Here is a 17811-nt window from a genome sequence, read left to right as displayed (position 1 = left end):
CCTGGTCGCCCCATGCAGCCTACTGCTCAGTCATTTAGTTGCCCCTCACTAACCCCCCTGACGGACTAGTCACTCCACGCAGCCCGTTTGGTCATCTGTTCGGTTGCAATGGTCACTTAGGCTTTTATTATTATAGATAGTACTAGAAGTCCTAGCAATCAGACAAGAGGGAGAAATAAAAGGCATCCAAATAGGAAAGGAGGAAATAAAACTGTCCTTATTTGCAGATAATATGATACTGTATATAAAAAAATATTTCACCAAAGAACTACTAGAACTGATAAATGAATTCAGTAAAGTAGAATATAAAATTAATATTCAGAAATTGGTGGCATTTTTGTAAATGAATAATGAACTATCAGAAGAAGAAATTAAGAAAACAATCCCATTTACTATTTAAAAAAATAGAGTATGTAGGAATAAATTTAATGAAGGTAAAAGACCTATACTCAGAAAATTATAGGATACTGAAGAAAAAAACTGAGTAAGATACAAATAAGTGCAAGCATATAGTACCAAAAAAAATCTATAGATTGAATGCAATTCTTATTAAAATACCAATGGCAAATATCAATAACAAATATTCCAAAAATATTTATGAAACTAAAAAAGACCTCAAGGGAGAAAACATGGCAGTCAAATAGGCAGACATTTCTTATACCTCCTCCCAGGGCCAGACTGGAAATAAAACTAAAGTGGGGAACATACACCCAGAATTACCAACTAAGGTACAGCTGAGGAGGGGACTTATATCAAGGAAGGACAGAAACACCTGGAGACTGGTAGGAAAGGCAAGGTCACAAGAAGTGCTGAACCAGCTTCTTTGGGTGCAGAAGTAGAAAAGAAGGATCTCTTACCCTTTGAGTATGGAGGGACCTGGAGAGCATTATGCTAAGTGAAATAAGCCAGTCAGAGAAAGGTAAGTATCACATGATCTCACTCATATGTGGAATCTAATGAACAAAATAAACTGATGAACAAAATAGATCCAGAGACACAGAAGCATGGAACAAACTGTAGAATCTCAGAGAGGAGGTGGGAGTGGGTGGGTGAGGAGAAATTAACCTGGGAATTTATATTCATATATACACTAGAAGCCCAGTGCATGAAATTCGTGCACAGCGGGGGGTTGTCCCTCAGCCCAGCCTGTACGCTCTCTAATCTGGGACTCCTGGAGGGATGTCTGACTGCCCGTTTAGGCCCGATCCTGGTCGGACATCCCTCTCACAATCCAGGACTGCTGGGTCCCAACTGCTTGCCTGCCTGCCTGCCTGATTGCCCCTAACCGCTTCTGCCTGCCAGCCTGATCACCCCCTAACCACTCCACTGCCAGCCTGGTTGATGCTTAACTGCTCCCCTGCCAGCCTGTTTGCCCCCAACTTCCCTCCTCTGCCAGCCTGGTCACCCCTAACTGACCTCTCCTGCAGGGTTGATCACCTCCAACTGCCCTCCCTTGCAAGCCTGGTCCCTCACAACTGCCCTCCCTTGCAGACCGGGTGCCTCCTAACTGCCCTCTCCTGCTGGCCATCTTTTTTTAAAATATATTTTATTGATTTTTTTACAGAGAGAAAGGGAGAGGGATAGAGAGTTAGAAACATCAATGAGAGAGAAACATTGATCAGCTGCCTCCTGCACATCCCCTACTGGTACATGCAAGGTACATGCCCTTGCCTGGAATCGAACCTAGGACCCTTCAGTCCACATAGGCTGACGCTCTATCCACTGAGCCAAACCAGTTAGGGCTCCTGCTGGCCATCTTGTAGTGGCCATCTTGTGTCCACATGGGGGCAGGATCTTTGACCACATGGGTGCAGCTATATTGTTTGTTGCAGTGATGATCAATCTGTATATTACTCTTTTATTAGATAGGATAGAGGCCTGGTGCATGGGTGGGGGCCAGCTGGTTTGCCCTGAAGGGTGTCACTGATAAGGGTGGGGGTTCCCTTGGGGTGTGGGGCGGCCTGAGCGAGGGGCCTGTGGTGGTTTGCAGGCCAGTCACACCCCCTGGCAACCCAAGGGGAGGCCCTGGTATCTGGAATTTATTTTCCTTCTACAATTGAAACTTTGTAGCCCGAGGCAGAGCCAAGCCTGCTGCTCCCTCCGGGGTGGCAGCCATTTCTGTGGCAGTTAATTCACCTTCTACAATTGAAACTTTGTAGCATTAAGCGGGTGAGCCCGGCCAGGGTGTGCGGAAAGCTTTGCTTCCCCTGTTGCCGCCGGCAACCCTGGCTTGCTCTCTCAAGCTCCATTCTGGCGCCATTTGTTTGAATTTGTTTACCTTCTATAATTGAAACTTTGTAGCTTGAGTGGAGGCTTAGGCCTGCAACGGCTATGGAAAGCTTGGCTTCCTCTGTTACCTGGGAAACCTTGCTCTCTGTGGCTGTATCCATCTTGGATTGGGGTTAATTTGCATACTCACCCTGATTGGCTGGTGGGCGTGGCTTGGCTGGTGGGCATGGCTTATGTAGCAGAGTGATGGTTAATTTGCATATTACCATTTTATTAGAGAGGATAGCCCATGGACACAGACAATAGTGTGGTGACGGCCTGGGAGGGGTGTGTGTGAGGTGAAGGTGGTCATTGGGAAATAAAAAAGGGCACATCTATAATACTTCCAACAATAAAGAGAATTTTAAAATCATCAATGGAAAAATACTCTTGGTGAGGATTAAAATTTTTTTAATCACAATGAGATAATAACTCACATGTCAGGATTGCTATTATTAAAAACAAAACAAAAATAGCAAGTGTTAGGAAGGACAGGAAGAGAAGGAAACCTTTTACACTGCTGGTAAAAATGTAAATTGGAACAGTCACTATGGAAAGCAGCATTATAATTCCTCAGAACATGAAAACCAGAACTACCATTCAATCCAACTATCCCACTTCTGGGTATATATCCAAAGGATTTGAAATGAGGATCTTAGAGAAATATCTGCCCCTCTATGTTCATTGCAGCACTATTCACAATAGCCAACATATGTAAAGAACATAGATGTTTATCATCAAATTAATGGATAAAGAACATGTGATATATACACACATTGGAATATAATTCAGCCTTAAAAATGAAGAAAATCCTGTGATTTGCTACAGCATGGTAGAATCTGGAGGGCATTATGTTAAGTGAAACAAGCCAGACACAGAAAAACAAATACTACATTATATCACTAACATAATGAATCTAAAATAGTCAAACTCATAGAAGCTGCATGAAATACTAGTAGTTGTTGTCAGGGGAGACTGGGGAGAGGGAGAAACAGGAAGTATCACTCAAAGGTTACAAGTTTTGGTTATACAAGATGAATAAAGTCTAGAGATCTACTGTACAGCAGACATTTAATGTTTACAATATGTTATTGTATACAAAAATTCTAGATCTTGTGTTTAGATAGATGTTAAGTGTTCATATCAATAACAATAATGATGGCCCAGCCAGCATGGCTCAGTGGTTTAGCGTTGACCTATGTATGAACCAGGTCACGGTTTGATTCCTGGTCAGGGCACATGCCTGGGTTGTGGGCTCAGTCCCCATTGTGGGGCGTGCCGGAGGCAGCTGATCAATGATTCTCTCTCATCATTGATGTTTCTATCTCTTTCTCCCTCTCCATTCCTCTCTGAAATCAATAAAAAAATATAAAAAAAATAATGATAATGATGATTATAACATGCTAAATAAAAGAAGGCAGGATGAAAGTTTTGGATGGCAGGGATGTGGCAAAGATTGTGATGATGTTTCATGTGTATACTTCTCCAAAAATATTAATTGTACATATTAATATTTATAGCTTTTTGTATGTTAATCATATATATATATATATATATATATATATATATATATATATATATATATATATATTTTTTTTTTTTTTTGACCGACTGACTGGCTGACTGGTAGCTATGACGTGCACTGACCACCAGGGGGCAGACGCTCAATGCAGGAGCTGCCGAGCTGCAGTAACTTGACAGCTGTGGTTCTCAGATGATGCATCCAGAACCAGAAAGGAGGGAGCCCGATTCTGGGGTGTGTCACCCGAGAACTGCCCTCTCGCAATCTGGGAGCCCCTCGGGGGTTGTCAGAGAGCTGATTTCGGCTCGATCCCCGCAGGCCAGGCTGAGGGACCCCACTGGTACATGAATCCATACACCGGGCCTCTAGTACCTCAATAAAGTGCTTTTTAAAAAAGAGACTGGAGTACTGATACATGCTTCAGCATGGATGAATCTTATACAAATGCTAACTGAAAAAAGTCAGGCACCAAAGCTCACATGTTATATGATTTCATTTATATAAAATGTCCAGAGTGGTGCTGAAACCGGTTTGGCTCAGTGGATAGAGCGTCAGCCTGCAGACTGAAAGGTCCCGGGTTCGATTCCGGTCAAGGGCACGTACCTTGGTTGCGGCACATCCCCAGTGGGGGGCGTGCAGGAGGCAGCTGATCAATGTTTCTAACTCTCTATCTCTCTCCCTTCCTCTCTGTAAAAAATCAATAAAATATATTTTAAAAAATAAAATAAAATGTCCAGAGTGGTAAAATCCCTAGAGACAGAAACTCAATTAATGGTTGCCAAGGTCTGGAGGGCATGGACAGGAAGTGAAGGCAAATTGGTATGAGGAATATTTTGGGGGTGGTGAAAAGATTCTTTGATTACATAGTAGGATGGTTGCACACTTATTCAAATATGCTAAATGTCACTGAATTATATTGTTGGTGTTTTTTTTACTATATTTTTTATTTATTTTGGAGAGAAAATGATAGGGAGAGGGAAATAGAAACATCAATGATGAGAGAATTATTGATTGACTGCCTCCTGCAAGCCCCCTACTGGGGATTGAGCCCACAGCAAGGGCATGTGCCCAGACCAAGAATCGAACCATGACTTCCTGGTTCATAGGTTGATGCTCAATCACTGAGCCATGCTGGCTGGGTTGAATAATATAGTTTAAAAGGGTGAATTTTATGGTATCTAAATTAAATCTCAATTAAAGCCACATATAAATAAAAATCATTTAAAAGTATTTAGTACAGTTTTGAGAGATGTGGTATGTCCTTCCATTTCCATCATTCAATCATAAAGTAGAAACTTCCATAAAACACTGCATTTTATAAAGCAGAGGAAAATATGTTTCTTTTATGAAGTAATTAACCATCACAGCCTCTGCTTCTACCACGCAAATTACTTTCTCAGTACCTTTCCATAGAATCTGAATTTACATAACAGCCTGTTACTTGAAATAAAAAAGTGCCATGTCTTACTTATTAGGCTGCTAGGTGGTAACCAAAACCAACTATTTTAACCAACAAATATGGAAAATCCAACCACTATCCGAGGAGTAGCTTTCTGGGGCAAAACTTGCTGGTATTCTCCATGGCATCTTCAACATATAAGCCTTATTAGTTTCTTTCCTTTGCACTCTAATGTACCTCCTCTTCTACTCCTCATCTTTCTCTTGGCAATTCATTTATCCAGAATTTAGGATTTAAGCTTGCAAGTGGTCCTATTGGCTGGGCTTAACCTATAGAGTTGAACAGTGTCATGTATATTATTGACCCCCATTATAGACTATAATGAAAGCAAAACCAATGAGCTACAAAGGATGAAGGTTTCTACCTCTTTCCCTAGAAGACAGAAAATTTTGAGAGGCAATAATGCAATGAAAGCTCTTGAAGGAGATGAATATCTCGGTGGAATCCCATATCAGACTAGCCAATGTGAACATACTACTCAACAAAAGATCAAAAACTCCTAGAGAGATTCCTTTTTAATTTGTAGGGTTTTTTTTTCATTTTGTTATTCATTTACTTAGCAATTGTGTAGGCTACTTGTTATGTACCAACTCCAGTGCTACATGATAGATACATGATAGATAGATAGATAGATAGATAGATAGATAGATAGATAGATAGATAGATAGATATAGATAGATAGATCAGATAAAGCACTTCCTGAGGGAACTATCAAGATAATAAGCAAACTTGTAGGTAAATAATTAAAATGAGATATGAAGAATGATAATGTAGGAAAAATACAAGGTACTGTAGGAACACTTTAAAAAAAGAGAATATTTAATCCAGACTGAAGAAGTCCTGGAAAGTTTCTTAGAAAAAAAAAAAAAGTAGACCTGGAAGATGAATTGGAATTAGGCTGTCAAGGAGGATAGGAAAGCTTTCTCCTGAGAAAAAAGCAGCACATAGGCTCATGGGTCAGGGTGTGATTAGAACTAATGGGGCATAACCCACTTGATCCCTTCCTTCTGATTGGAGATGGGGGGAAGAGGTGGCAAAAGTAAGGCTTGAAAAGTTGGCTGCTCTAAATCATAAAGGGCTATGTGTGCCTTGATAGGCTTCTAATCTCTCTCCTGAGTATAAAAAGGGAGTCATTCAAGACTTCTATGCAGGAATTTAACATTATCTGATCTTAAAAGTCTGTGTGTGTGTGTGTGTGTGTGTGTGTGTGTGTGTGTGTGTGTGTGTGTGTGTGTCTAACTGTTTTGTAAAGTAGGGATGCAATGAAAGGAGTTGGGTCAACTTTGAGGATAGGGAGACCATTTAGATGAGATTAATTCACTCATTACTCCAAAGGTTTAGCTTAGCACAAGTGGGATTCTGAAGACCACTTACCTAGTATACTGCTGTATCAAGTTAGAGTGGGAAATTAACCTAAATGGTTTTTGTAGATTAAAATCCGTAGATACACTTAGGATCTCTTAGAGGAATTTCTGTCTGTATTCAGTGACTTGGGTGCCAATTATCTTCCTTGAACAAGTAGGACACATTCTTAAGTCTCTGAGCATAACCTTCTGTCTCTTTGTCCTTCTAATGTCGACCTCTGGTATCTCTTGTCCACATCAATTCCTGTCTTTTCTCAATCCAATCCCCATTTAGGTAAGATGCCTGCCGTGATGTCTGATTTTGATGGTAACCTGTGCCACATACCAATCTGCCTTAGCTGAGCCTTAATCTGGTCCCCAAGGTGAATTAGAGTTTGTAAAATACAAGTTTCATTAATACAAAACCTCTGAGTTGGTTTGAGGTACAAAATCACCAGCTGGGAGTACAGAAGAAGAGGGTTAAAAGTGTTAACATACAAAGTATTACCTATTTGGAAGACAGAGTGGAAGTTGGTATACCATTTGTTCCACAGCTAAAGGATAACAGACATTTTCAATGCATGGTCTAAAAAAAAATCAATCCTGACATTTTTACTGGTTCAAGAGAAAAATGTTGCAGGAATTTTGGGAATCCATAGCACTATTTATTTTTACCATTGATTCAAAAACAATAAACCTAAATGAGGTAAAGATTATCACACATGTTTAAAAGTATCTCAGAAAGGTAAATATAATTTTATTTAACCCAGGAACTCACATTCCATCCTTTTTTTTTAAAATATATTTTATTGATTTTTTACAGAGAGGAAGGGAGAGGGATAGAAAGCTAGAAACATCGATGTTTGATGAGAGAGAAACATGGATCAGCTGCCTCCTGCACACCCCCTACTGGGGATGTGCTTGAAACCAAGGTACATGCCCTTGACCGGAATCGAACCTGGGACCTTTCAGTCTGCAGACCGACGCTCTATCCACTGAGCCAAACCGGTTTTGGCCACATTCCATCCTTGTTCAGAGCTGCTTTATTAAAATAGTAAGAACTGATGTTTAACAAATCACAATATTGTGGGCACTAATTTTATACCTTTCATGAATATGATATTAAGTATATTTCACAGGGAATGCTCCTAAATTAAATAGCACAGTCCAGGTGTGCTCTCTCTGGAAGAGAAAAAGATTCTATTTATTACCTACTAGAGGCCCAGTGCACAAAATTCATGCACGGTGGGGGGTGTCCTTCAGAACAGCCTGCACCCTCTCCAATATGGGACCCCTCAAGGGATGTCCGACTGCCTGTTTTAGCCCAATCCTGGTAGAATCAGGCCTAAACGGGCAGATGGACATCCCTCTCACAATCCAGGACTGCTGGCTCCCAACTGCTCGCCTGCCTGCCAGCCTGATCACCCCCTAACCACTCCCCTGCCAGCCTGATTGATGCCTAACTGCTCCCCTGCCAGCCTGATTGCCCCTAACTGCCCTCCCCTACAGGCCTTGTCACCCCTAACTGCTCTCCCCTGCAGGCCTGGTCCCCCCCAGCTGCTCTCCCCTGCAGGCCTGGGTCCCCCCAAACTGCCCTTCCCTGCAGGCCCGGTTGCCTCCAACTTCCCTCCTCTGCCAGTCTGGTCACCCCTAACTGCCCTCCCCTGCAGGCTTAATCGCCCCCAACTGCCCTCCCTTGAAGGCCTGGTCCCTCCCAACTGCCCTCCCCTGCTGGCCTGATCCCTCCCAACTGCCCTCCCCTGCTGGCCTTCTTGTGGTGGCCATTTTGTGTCCACATGAGGGCAGCCATCTTTGACCACCTGGGGGCAGCCATCTTGTGTGTTGGAGTGACAGTCAATTTGTATATTATTCTTTTACTAGGGGCCCGGTGCCTGAAATTCGTGCACTGGGGGGGGGGGGTCTCCTCAGCCCAGCCTGCCCCCTCTCACATACTGGGAGCCCTCAGGGGATGTCCTACTGACAGCTTAGGCCCGCGCCCCACAGGGAGCATACCTAAGCCACAGTCTGGCCTCCCTTTGTGGTAGACAACCGGGCTGATCAGGGAAAGGCACCAGCCCCATCACCCCGCTGCTGGAGCCACTACCAGTCACCACAGCCACCAAGGTGTTTTCATCAACACGGACTCCTGTCCCTTCACCATGAAAAAATGACAACTTTCTTTAGGCATTTTCAAGATGTATCTATTTGCATAGGATATGACATTTCTTTCTTTCTTTCTTTTTTTTTTTTTATCCTCACCTGAGTATATGTTTTCATTGACTTTTAGAGAATGTGGAAGACAAAGGGAAAGACAGACAGAAACATCAAAGTGAGAGGAATACTTTGATTGGTTGCCTCCTGCATGAGCCCTGACTTGGGCCCCAGCCAGAGAGGAGCCTGCAACTTAGGTACATGCCCTTGATCAGAATCTAACCTGGACCCTGCAGTTGGCAAACGTAGGCATTATCCACTGAGCCAAACCGCCTAGGGCAGGTTATGACATTTGTTAGCCCTCCAGCAGCGGACCTTCGTGTTTTTTTTCCCCAGGAGTGTGGTGGAAAAGCCTTAGATCACCTTTTTGGATTCTTATACCCAAGTTACTAAGAATATTACCAGTGGCATACAGGAAGCTTAGCCAATGAGCGGTCAGAAAAGGTGTTTCCTCTGTAGTTCACACCTATCTCCTCTGATCTCCTGATCCGCCCCTGCCAAGGCCTAAAGCCTCCAGCCCTTGGCAGGGGACCCCCAGCTGGCTGGATCTCCAGGCTTCACCCCCGGCCAAGGTTGAAAGTCTCTGGCCAAGGCTCTGGCACTGGGTACGGACCCCCAAGCTGGCTCTGATCACCCGGCTCCACCCCCGGCCAAGGCCGCAAGCCTCTGTTTGAGGCTTGGGCCCTGGGTAGGGACCCTCAGCTCGCTCCGATTGCCCACAGAGGACCCCAGCAGGCTCTAATCGCCAGGCTCTGCCCCAGCGGCCAAGGCTGCAAGCCTTTGGTGGAGGCTTGGGCCCTGGGCATGGACCTTCAGCTCTCTCCGATCGCCTGCAGGGGACCCCAGCTGGCTCCGATTGCCAGGCTCCGCTCCCACGGCCAAGGCCACAAGCCTCTGGCTGAGGCTCAGGCTCTGGGAAGGGACCCCCAGTTGGCTCCGATCGCCCAGCTCCACCCCCAGCCAAGGCTTTAAGCCTCTGTTTGAGGCTCGGGCCATGGGCAGGGACCCCCAGCTGGCTCTGATCACCTGCAGGGGTCCCCAGCTGGCTCAGATCTTCTGCTCTGATCTTCAGCTCCGATCACCCAGCTCCAACCATGGCCAAGGCCAGCAAGGGCAGGGGAAACCCAAGCCTCCCTCCTGCTCTCCGCTGCCACAGCCATCTTGGTTGGGTTTATTTGAATACTCTCTCCTGATTGGCTGGTGGGCGTGACTGGTGGGTGTAGTGGAGGTGCGGTCAATTTGCATATTACTCTTTTATTAGGTAGGATTAGATAGGATAGAGGCCTGGTGCATGGGTGGGGGCCAGCTGGTTTGCCTTGAACGGTGTCCTGGACCAGGGTGGGGGTTCCCTTGGGGCATGGGGCGGCCTGGGCGAGGGGCCTATGGTGGTTTGCAGGCCAGTCACACCCTCTGACAACCCAAGCAGAGGCCCTGGGATCTGGGATTTATTTATCTTCTATAATTGAAACTTTGTAGCCTTCAGCAGAGGCCTGGGCCGGCCAGGGCAGGCGGAAAGCTTGGCTTCCTCCATCGCCAGGGCAACTCAAGCCTCCTGTTCTCTCCAGACCCGTGGCTGCCACCATTTTTGTTGGGATTTATTTATCTTCTGTAATTGAAACTTCGTAGCCTTGAGCGGAGGGAGGCCTGGGCCGGCCAGGGTGTCCAGGAAGGTTGGCTTCCTCCATCGCTGGGGGCAACCCAAGCCTCCTGTTCGCTCTGTGGGCACAGCCATCTTGATTGGGTTAATTTGCATACTTGCTCCTGATTGGTTGGTGGGCATGGCTTGTGGGTGTAGTGGAGGCATGGTAAATTTGCATATTACTCTTTTATTAGCTAGGATTCTTTTAAGAAATCTGTTTTCAGGAGCTGGAAAGAACCTGTGACTGCAAATTGAAGTCCCATGTTGTACTACTTCCTGATTCAATTCCCAGTGCCATGGTGTAAACAGGAGGCTGAAAATGATGCAAATGAACAGCTGTAGTGCTTCCTGAGAAAACTCTTAGACTGTTCTCAGGGAGTCTCACTTTTTAAACCCCATTTTCTTCACATTACTAAGTACTATCACTTTACGACTATCAGCTTTGATACAACATACGGCCTTTAAATCCAACTTCCACACCATTCTATTACCCACATCTTTCAAGCATGAGGAACATGCACAGTTCCATTTATTGCTCTTTTTTCTTGTAACATGTATTTCATGTTAGTGACACTTTTGTGGATTCACCTGGTTCATGTACATGTAACAAAAAAACAAAAACACACCACTATCTAAAATAGTTGAAAAAAATGTTCAGATGAGGTGAGTGGTTGAAGTGCCAGTTGCCATATAAATAAAAACCCAGCAGAATTTTGTAGGCAATTACAAGTAAAAATGTGCTGCAGACATTCCTAAAAGCTAATATTGATTAAAATAAGGCTGTCTGGCCTGGCCAGTGTGGCACAGTGGTTGAGTGTCAATCTATGAACCAGGAGGTCATGGTTCAATTCACAGTCAGAGTACATGCCAAGGTCACGGGCTCAATCCCCAGTGGGGGGGAGGGGCGTGCAGGAGGCACCCGACCAATGATTCTCTCTCATCATTGATATTTCTTTGTCTCCCTCTCTCTTCCTCTCTGAAATCAATAAAAAATATATATTAAAAATAATGCTGTCTGGTACAAAATGAATAATGTTGGTTCAGATTTTATAAATATAGTAATTCTAGACCCTGTCCCACACTCCAGGTCAACTGATGTTCATGAACAGGTGGATGATCAAACATTTACTGAAGTCGGCTTCAGATCCCATCCTCGCTACTAAGGAAGCAATAGTAAATGAGACACACACAATCCTGCTTTTGTGGCCCCCAAAGTTTAGTGGGGTAGTACAGAGGAATGACTAACTAGGCAACCATAGTAGTATGTGAGAAGAGCTAAGGAAGATGACACAGGGTACATCTTTGCCCAGGAACAGTGAGTGTTTTTCTTTACACTTTGGGCAACTTCTGACCCAATCAATCACCATCCATAATCATTAAAGAAACTGCAGTTACCATTCACCAGAGGATATGTGAGATTTCTTAATCTTTTGTTGTAACCAAGCACAGTTCAGAACAAACAACATGTCTGATCAAGACATTTAAAACATTAAAACAGCCTTTAAATTAAATAAGGAATATCACTTTATTTGCTAAGGTATTCTTTTTATTTGTGCTAATTAGAAGATGCTAATTATTTAATTGCACGAATTTCTATTTTCAATCATACTGGGACTGCCTTGGGATGATATATGCAAAACCTTTAGCACTCTGCCAGGCATATTGTCAGTGCTCAATAAATGGAGGCAATATCATTGAACTTTGAACCATTTTGCCATCATATCCATCACTATTAAAATGAGGGGACACAGTCCATAAGCCATACAAGCAAATGTGCTTCATTCTTTATAGTTACTCCCCATATATATGAAAGTATTCACATTATATATAGGTAATATAAAACTTGTTACATTGCAACCCCATCTGCTCCAAAGCATATGAAGGCCTTGGTCTGATTAAGTGTATTAATACCATAATAATAATTCATAGAAGGAATGATTTGAGCTAACAGTGAATTATATTCTCAGAGCAAGAATTCTGAGATAATTCATAAGGCTTCCAATATATATGGTCTCTATTCCTAAATAACTAAAGTTAGATCAGTTATCCAACTGTGCAGGAGATGGCCTTTGATGGATTAAATCCAAGGCATCCACGTGCTTTGGAATAGAAGTAGATACAATACCAGGAATTTTTACAGGGTGGTTACAAAGTGAAAGGAAAGATAAAACAGCTTGTTAAAGTCCTTAGGAAAGCAACAGGCTAGAAAGTCAGGCTTTGTCATGAAAGAGGGGATTTTTAATATTCCTTTATCTCTTTAGCATATCCAGAGACAGACTGGTGAACTGGTTCTAGGTTTAAGGAAGGTAAGGTTCCTTTTCCAAACTGGAAATGGAAAGAAATTGAATTTCCCTTTTCTCAGTCCTTCTCAGGGTCAGTGAACTTAGTGCACTGAGGCAGAAGGAAAATCAAAAGATTATGTAGGACTCGCCCAACTGGAGTGACTCAGTGGTTGAGCGTCAACCTATGAGCCAGGATGTCCCTGTTCGATTCCATGTCAGGGCACATGCCCAGGTTTTGGGCTTGATCCCAGTATGGGGCATGCAGGAGGCAGCTGATCAATGATTTTCTCTCATCACTAATGTTTCTATATCTCTCTCCCTTCTTCTCTGAAATCAATAAAAATATGTTTAAAAAAATAAACAAAAAAGATTATGTAGGACTAACATCTCCCCATTTCTCCCATCTCCCCACCTCTGGTAATCATCATTCTACTCTACTTCTATGTATTCGACTTTTTTAGATTCCACATTTAAGTGAGATCATGCTGTGTTTTTTTGTTTTTTGTTTTTTTTTCTATGTCTGGCATATTCACTGTGTATATGTGTATCAAATCGTCATGTGGTATATCTTAATATATATATATATATATATATATATATATATATATATATATGTATATGTATATATATTTTTTTAAAGAGAGATTATGTAGGAACATTAGCCCTCTCTTTATACTCAGGTAAGCTAAATCTTCATTTGAGGTGAAAGAAATATTCGGAAATATCCCCAGGTTTGTGAGTCCCAGAGATATACCCAAAGGAGGGGTATCAGGCTTTTCTCTTCTTTGAATTCCAAATTACTAATAAAAATAGGTAATATTCATAAAGTATTTCTGGGCAGGCTCTGTTATTATTGCTTTAGATACATTAACTCATTTATTCCTCACATGGATGCTATGGGAAAGGTATTAATTGTATTCCCACTTTACAGATGAGGAGACTGAGGCATGGAAAGATGAGGTGGATTGTCCAAGGCCACAGTTAGTAAATGGAAGACATGGAGTTTAAAATTTTATCTTAAACTGCCCCTTAATTAGTGTCTGCTCCTGTTACTTTTCTTTCTGTGCTATTTTTTGTTTTGTTTTTTCCCTTAAGATGCATGTCTCCCATGTTTCTTCAGCTGTACTCAAATCTCTTTGAGGTTTTCAAATTTTATCTTCTATTTTTTTACCACACATAGTGCACATCAAAATGCTATTATCACATATACAGATTGGGGAGTATAATGATTACATTATAATGTTTAATATTCCCTCACTTACACAGAACACATCAGTTTGGACTCAATGCAAAAAGTAACTCTACTCCAAAATGGTGGTATAAAATGCCCATCAGCATAAACAAGATACTGACCTTGACAGTAAGAAGATATGCAGTGCTGAGATTGGAGATACAGCTCTGCAAAAATTCATGGCAACTTCCAGTGCTATGAAGAAGCTATTTGAAGGAAGAAATGTTGTTTATACGAGTTAACTATTGCTAAGAACTCAGAACTTAAAGGCTATAGTAAAAAATACCTACTATGAGTTGTTTCTCCCTTCAAGGCACAAGAGCAAGGCCAAATCAAGGGAAATGGGTGCAATTCAGGACACATAAACAAGGGAACATACACTAACAAAAGTTTTTTCAGGGCCACACTTCTTAAGAATTATCCGAAATCCCTTAATGAGAAGGAATTATAGATGACACGGAACATTTATCTACCCTGTGTGGATTATGTGGTATATAGTATTTACTTTAAACTAAATGAAATTCATATAGTCTACAATGGGGTTGTTACTCCTTCACATTATAGTTTTTTTGGGGAAGAGGGGTCATCCTTATGATGACCTAAGTTCAAAAGGACACTGCAATTGTATTAACTATAATTACTGAAATGGGGAAGAGGGGTAGTTCCTGCCTGAGGAGTAAAGTTGGATAACTAAGTTGCAGAACGAACAAACCCAAGTAAGCCATGAGCTTTTTAGAATTTGTTCTTTCATCAGGAAATATAATCTATTACCCTGAAATTCAATAAGTAACAATCAGTTCTTGATGTAGAGACTGTATCACAGCTCACTCTTTTGTACTTTGGTATGATATTATTAGAGACATCTTGTAATGGGAACTGAACTTAGAGCTAACATATCTTTCCTACTGCTTCAGTTACCAAGAGACAATGAAGCAACAACAAAAATAAGGTCATGTTATTTATTCATTTCAGCAGACAATAATAAAAGCAAAAATTTTACTTAAAAGTGACGATGTATCACACGCATTGATTAATTAATGACCCATTCCCTTGAAATAAGGTAAATGCTGTGGTCTCAGATAACAAATAATGAGACAGAAATAAGTTTAGTGTCCTGCCCAAGGCCATTCTGTATGTCAGTGACAGCCACAGCTTTTACACTTTGCCCTAAGCTCAGTCTCCAAAGATGTGTTTCTGATCTTTAATAACAGCAGAGAAGAAACATTGTGTCTATTTTAAGATACTGAAACAATTCCAAAGAAAAATGGTCCCCTCCCCTCCCCAGATTCTGACATCTCTATTTGAAACATGAAGACTCATGTTTTTCCTCAAAATATGTTGGTCAACATTTAGTGGCATGTCATTTCCTAATCTATATAAAAATATTGTGATCATGCCAAGGGCATGGAGTGCATTTTTACAGTAACCACTCAATAGGTGCAGTTAGAACTCTTATTAGTTTTAGAGAAGCATGGCAGGACTTTTTGCTGAACTTCCATTGAACTATAATTTCAACTAAGGCATTTAGCTCAGCACCTAGATTAATGTACAATGAGGACTGCACAGTGGGTACAATCCTTCTAAAATTCAGTTAATTTCACTAGTATCACAAATATCTTACCAAGTCACCTGGGAGCTTTTAAGACATATATGCACATAGCCCACCCTTGACCTAGTAAATCAGTATCTCTAGTGGAAGGGCCTAGGAATCTATATGTTACAATGCACTCTACTAGTCAATGCTCCTATATTCAGACTAACACTATCTAGTTTTCAATGGGCAGATCCTTAAAAGTTTCTGGTTGGCTATAGGGATCCTGCTTGGGAGATGCAAACTATCCTTACTACTGACAAGACCAATCAATGATTAAGTCTGAAGTGTCATTCATTTTGACTATACGAGGAAACTAAGGGAAACTCTTCACGGGAAAGGTAAGAAAGCATCCTTACCTTAAGGGGGCATCCTTAAAGGGGACAAGACACTTTAGCTCTCTCTGCCACAGTGTTTCCATCTGCAAAAGGGAAACAATGATAGTACCTATTGCCTAAGGTTGTTATGTGTCTTACATTAAAAGTTACTTATACGTTCTAAGTACTTCAAAAATTGTAGGTTCTGCTGTACACCTTGCATACTTTCAAAAGGTTTTCGTATATATCCTATAGGATAGGTTGAGTCTATCACTCCCCTTATTGAGATGACAAAATTTATACATATAGAGTAAGTGATTTTCCCATGTTCCTCTGAAAATTCTTGGAAGAGATGGAAGTAAACCCAAGGCTCATGCCACCTAGCCTTTTCTTCTTTCTAATACATATGATTTCCCTTCACTCCCAATTCAATATCCTCTTGTAATGTGGACTATAGCCCATAAGAAGAAATTTGGTTCCTTGCTACATAACTTTTCACTAGCACAGACAGACAAAAGTAGTTTAAACAAAATCCTGACACTTAATAGGGCAAGTTTCGGCTATTTGCAGCATTCAGTTATGCACAAATACATATATTCCTCACCCATGTTAAATCCAAGGAATATTTTCTAGCTTCATGATGGAAAAATTACTCTGTTATCAATCTACTGTTATGTGACATCAACAACCTCTATGACAACAATTGACAGATAGTTGACCAACATGATAAGTACAAGGTCTTATGGCTTTAAGTATGTCAAGAATCTTTGAAGCAGGAAACTTCGGGAAACAGATATCAAACTACCCTCTGCTTATAGTAATCGCTTTTACAGAGAGACATTTTAAAAAGAAATATAAATTAACAACTGTCTTCAAACTACAAAGTGACAGCAAGTTGATACTACTGTTTTCACCTATTCTGCTGCTGACACTCCAACCAATGCCACTGTCTTAAATAAGTGCCTGTTTCATGCCACCCAACATTTGGCTAGATGCCAAGGAGGGCTGAACAGTTCCAATTTGTTCCATTTGAATGGAGTCTTACAGGAGCATACGTTAGCCAATTATAGACCTCTCTCACACTCACTCTATTGTCAACCCAGTGCTCCAGAGGGCACTGAAATCACTGAATGTGCCACCATACAGACTTTAGCACAATAAACTGGGGACCAGAGGACTGGCAGAAATGCTTGCCTCTGTGGGGCAAGAAGCCAGCATGGGCCTGGGCTGCATGCCTGGAAGGCTGAGCAATAAAGGCTAAACAGACTTATTGATTCATTTATTTTTAAATACTTTAAAGAAAACTCAATCTAGTTAATTAAGATTAATTAATTAAGATTAATTAATTGAGATGTTATAATTAGCAAAAAAAGTGAAGACCAATATGTTTTCCTCTAGGTGTACATGGCATATATCTAACTAAGGAGTACTAGGACCCCAGTTAACAAAATAATTTTTTAAACTGTAAAATGTTTTTATGTATAGGATACCATTGCCAACCCTTCAATCTTATATAACTAAATTATAATTAAACTACATAAAAATCTTTTGTTATTGTTGCTCAATTTTCAAGACCTTTATTTAGAATAGAATGGTTTTATTAAATGTTATATTAAAATATCAACATGTCCTTTACAACTTGTGCACATACACACAATACTTAGAAATGCAATACTAGAAGCAGCATTGTATACAACAGTGACTGAAGGACCAACGATTGATCAGTGTTAAACAGATATGAAGAGATGAGAAGCATAAAAATGTCTCATTTGTTAAAAATGAATATGCCTAAAAGATTGATGTGAAAAATACTAACCATCCCCACAGACCACTTACATAGCTCCACTGACAGTCTTCAAAGGGCTAAATGGATCAAACAGAATATGACTAAAATGAAATGGAATTCATTATTTTGTTCAAAGGAAATGGAGACTAAACAATACTAAAG

Source organism: Cnephaeus nilssonii (assembly GCF_951640355.1).
Source record: "Cnephaeus nilssonii genome assembly, chromosome: X".
In the NCBI taxonomy this organism is placed as follows: domain Eukaryota; kingdom Metazoa; phylum Chordata; class Mammalia; order Chiroptera; family Vespertilionidae; genus Cnephaeus; species Cnephaeus nilssonii.
Note: the sequence above shows the minus strand (reverse complement) of the source record.